This window comes from Oryx dammah, unplaced genomic scaffold (assembly GCF_014754425.2).
Source record: "Oryx dammah isolate SB20612 unplaced genomic scaffold, SCBI_Odam_1.1 HiC_scaffold_27, whole genome shotgun sequence".
Lineage (NCBI taxonomy): Eukaryota > Metazoa > Chordata > Mammalia > Artiodactyla > Bovidae > Oryx > Oryx dammah.
This window is the reverse complement of record NW_024070211.1, coordinates 86,935,153-86,939,928: the sequence shown is the minus strand read 5'-3', so window position 1 is coordinate 86,939,928 and position 4,776 is coordinate 86,935,153. Positions and strand designations below refer to the sequence as shown.

Sequence of the window (4,776 nt, the reverse complement as noted above, 5' to 3'; positions counted from 1 at the left end):
CTCATGCGTCTTCTCCATTACCACAGTTCAAAAGCATCAGTTTTTCAGTTCTCAGCCTTCTATGGTCCAACTTTCACATCCGTACATGACTACTGGAAAAACCATAGCTTTGACTACACAGACCTTTGTCGGGAAAGTAATGTTTCTGCTTTTTAATATGCTGTCTAGGTTTGTCATAGCTTTTCTTCCAAGGAGCAAGCATCTTTTAATTTCATAACTGCAATCACCATCTGGAGTGATTTTGGAGCCCAAGAAAATGAAGTCTGTCACTGTTTCCATTGTTTCCTCATCTATTTTCCATGGAGTGATGGGACTGGATGCCATGATCTTCGTTATTTTGAATGCTGAGTTTTAAGCCAGGTTTTTCACTCTCCTCTTTCACTCTCATCAAGAGGCTCTTTAGTTCCTCTTAGCTTTCTTCTATAAGGGTGGTGTCATCTGCAGCATATCTGAGGTTATTGATATTTCTCCTGGCAATCTTGTTTCCAGCTTGTGCTTCATCTACCAGAGCATTTCACATGATGTACTTTGCATAGGCGTTAAATAAACAGGGTGAAAAATATATAGCCTTGGCATACTCCTTTCCTAATTTTGAACTAGTCCATTTTAATGTCCAGTTCTAACTGTTGCTTCTTGACCTGCATTCAGGTTTCCAAGGAGGCAGGTAAGGTGATGTGATATTCCCATTTCCTTAAGAATTTTCCACAGTTTGTTGTGATCCACACAAAGCCTTTAGCATAGTCAATGAAACAGAAATAGATGTTTTCTGGAATTCTCTTGCTTTTTCTATGATTCAACAGATGTTGGCAATTTGAATCTGGTTCCTTTGACTTTTCTAAATTCAGCTTGAACATCTGGAAGTTCTTGGTTCATGTACTATTGAAACCTAGCTTAGAGAATTTTGAGCATGACTTTGCTAGCATGTGAAATGAGTGCAATTGTGTGGTAGTTTGAGCATTCCTTGGCATTGCCCTTCTTTGGGACTGGAATGAAAACTGACCTTTTCCACTCCTGTGACCACTGCTGAGTTTTCCAAATTTGCTGCCATATTGAGTGCAGCACTTTCACAGCATCATCTTTTTAGCATACTGGGAAACAAAAAAGCCTGCTGTGTATGCACAACTAACTTGTTCAGGAAGGAGCTCTCCCTCAGCCTTGTGTGCTTCGACGTGCTGCTCCAGCTCTGCAGTGTGGCAGCCGGGTGGTTGTCACCCCAAAAATCTGGGCATAGTTCTTTCTGTGGAAGGCTGAGCCCTAAGAATTCACCTTGTGCATGAGCGCTAAGTCACTTCAGTCTTGTCTGACTCTTTGCAACTGGATTGTAGCCCACCAGGCTCCTCTGTCCATGGGCGTCTTCAGGCAATAGTACTGGAATGGGTTGCCAAGCCCTCCTTCAAGGGATCGTCCTGATTCAGAGATTGAACCCACGTCTCTTAAATATCCTACATTGGCAGGCAGATTCTTTACCACTAGAGCCACCTGGGAGAAGGCAATGGCACCCCACTCCAGGACTCTTGCCTGGGAAATCCCATGGACGGAGGAGCCTGGTAGGCTGCAGTCCATGTGGAAGCAAAGAGTCGGACACGACTGAGCAACTTCCCTTTCACTTTTCACTTTCATCTGTTAGAGAAGGAAATGGCAACCCACTCCAATATTCTTGCCTGGAGAATCCCAGGGACGGGAGCCTGGTGGGCTGCTGTCTGCGGGGTTGCACAGAGAGTTGGACATGACTGAAGCAACTTAGCAGCAGCAGCAGCAGCAGCAGAGCCACTTGGGAAGCCCGTGAATTAGCCCCAGCAAAGGAGCAGATGTGGGGCTGATACCTTCTCTCTCTATTCACCTGTCCTTCTACCTTTCATGATGCCTTAATCCAAGCTGCATGGCTTTAATTTTTCAGAGTACTAAAAATTTGGATAACCAAAGAAATTTCTACTTTGAGGAGAAAACTGATAGGCATACATTAAATAAGATTCCCCCCCCCCATAATTCAAAGGAAAGAAACTAAGAAATTAAATCCTCAGAGAATCTGCTTTTTCTCAAATTTATTCCTCTTTCTTTGATTTCATAGCACTCTAAAATTCCCTCCTCATCTCTGCTATTCAGGTTATCTATTATTGCATAAAAGTCCTCCAAAACCTTGTGGCTTAAAGTGACTTATTTTGTTCACAATTTTGTGGGTGAGGGCTTCAGAAAGGGTTCAGTTGGGATGCTCATCTGTGATTGTACATGATTCACTTCCAAGATGGCTTCTTAACTCACATATCTGGCCCCTCTGTACCCATTGTCTCTCTCTCTCTCTCTCCACGTACAGCTCACTTTTCAGGACCTGTGGCATCTTCAGTTTTCTTCGCAGCAGGACAGTCTCAAGGTAGTCAGCTTCTTCCCTCAGACTTCCTGTTCTAGAGGACAGGAAGTAGAACCTACTGTTTCTCAAGACCTGACCTCAGAAACTGGTACATCCTGACTTATGCCCTGTTCTATTTGTGATACAGGTCACAGGACCAGAGCCAAGAGAAAGAAATACAGATCTCATTTCTAGATGGACGAGTGATGAAAAATATGGAAGCTTTCTCCATCCACACATTTACCATTTTAACTTCTGAAAATCCTGAACCACAGAATAGCTAGGAGTTCCTTCTCTTCTCCTCAGTAATACATTTAGCAAAGTTTGAGTTATTCATCCAAGTCTGGTTATGAGTTGTACACTTGCCTTTTTATTCTCCTGATTGTCCAGCAGGTAAATATTGAAACAGACACATAGGCACAACTTTCCAAGGCATACATTACTTTTCTAAGACAGTACAATTTAAATTTATAAGAAGGACAAAATACTTTCATGACATCCTCCATAATTTACAAGGCTCTACTTTCACAATGGAATTATTATTTCATATTTTCATGTGAAACATTTCATGTTACTTTCCTTAATCCTGCCTTCATCTCCACTTTGCCTATTTTTTAATATTCTGTCAGTTTGAGAAGAAATTACACCTTTGCTAACCAAATATATCTCACTATCCAGCCCTTTAGGAAAAAGAAATAAAGGAAAGAAATAGACCCCCAAAACTTTGGAATAACTATAAAAGAGATTTAATTAGATCACTAAAGTCTCTTCTTGTGTCTGTTTTGGAAAGAGAGACATGATTTTGCCCTTTGGTTACATAAAATCTAGCATGTGTACTCAATCATGTCTGACTCTTTGCAACCCCATGGACTATAGCCCACTGACTCCTCTGACCATGGGATTTTCCAGGTAAGAATGCTGGAGTGGGCTGCCATTTCCTCCCAGGGGATCTTCCCAACCCAGGGATCAAGTCCATATCACCTTCATCTCCTGCACTGACAGGTGGATTCTTTATTACTGAGCCCCCTGGGAAGCCCAGACATGTACACACTGCTATATTTAAAATGGATAACCAGCAAGGACCTACTGTATAGCACATGGAACTCTGCTCAATGTTATGTGGTAGCCTGGATGGGAGAGGAGTGTGGGGGAGAACGGATACAAGTATATGAATGGCTGAGTCCCTTCCTGTTCACCTGAAATTCTTACAACATTGTTAATCAGCTATATAACCAATATAAAATAAAAAGGTTTTAAAAAGATAAAAACTTTTAAAAATCAAAATCGATATTCTCCCCCAATTTATGTATCAATTAAATAAAATTGGCTACAAATAGATAACACACATAAAAGCATAGCTACCATATCTCAGGTTAAGGATGAAAGAGTTGTTGCAGCTCAGTCATTGTTCTACCCCTTCACTGTCCATCTCCCCTTTTCTAAAGTAGCCTCTGAGGACCTTTGAGAAGATCTAAAATTCAGCAAAATGCATTTCACTCCCCTCATGAAGTGGAAGAACTTGAAATCTAATTTGAGTCAATGATTTTCCTAATAATAAGTACTCAGAGCTAACAATGTTGAGTGATTAACCTGAGCCAGTCACGCTTCTAAGGCTTGGCATAGTTTAAAGCATCTAATCTCCACATCAGCTCTATCATGTAGACTTTCTCATTATCTTCATCTTACAGATGAGGAAACTGAAGTCAGAGAGCTTACATGATCAGAAGCAAATCCAAGACTAGAACTTGGGTCTCCTTAACCCTAAGTTCAAGGATCTTGACACTAACAGTGCTGTCTCTTTTAGAAACACCTTGAAAACCTTCCTGCAATTAAAGCCGAATTTGAGGATCAACAAAAGCATACTATTCATTTTTAGTGCTCTGTTGTCTTAGGTTCTTTCCAGGAGTTAACCTGACGTTTCGTTGTTGTGGTAAAGTTGCTCAGTCGTGTCCGACTCTTTGTGACCCCATGGACTGTAGCCCACCAGGCTCCTCCCTCCATGGGATTCTCTAGGCAAGAGTACTGGAGTGGGTTGTCATTTCCTTCTCCAGGGGATCTTCCCAACCCAGGGATCGAACCTGGGTCTCCTGCATTCCAGGCAGACACTTTAACCTCTGAGCCACCAGGGAAGCCCCGAACCTGACATTTAGTGATCTGCAAAGCTTAAAGCCTGGACAGTCCCACATGTTCTCCTGATTTAATCAAAGCTCCAGAATGCTATAGGCCATGTGTATAGAAGTTGCCTCATACTTGGCCATTACAGGGAACTTGGGGTGTGAAAGCTCCTGAAAACAGTGGTGAAGAGAAGAGTTGATAATGCCTTTCCAGCATCTGTGTGCAGAATCAGATTTGTGTACCACCTGTGAGAATGAGATAAATTTTCTTTTTTTTCCCCTTTTGTTTCTATTTCTTGGCAGAAACTGTGCCTACAA

General features: G+C 41.9%; 1 non-coding gene across 1 annotated transcript; it reads right to left on the bottom strand.

Moving 5' to 3' along the window:
* Window positions 1–4,401: 4,401 nt before the first annotated feature.
* TRNAS-GGA lies at window positions 4,402–4,473 on the bottom strand. Its single transcript has one exon. It is a non-coding gene; the product is annotated as a tRNA-Ser (tRNA).
* Window positions 4,474–4,776: the final 303 nt, after the last annotated feature.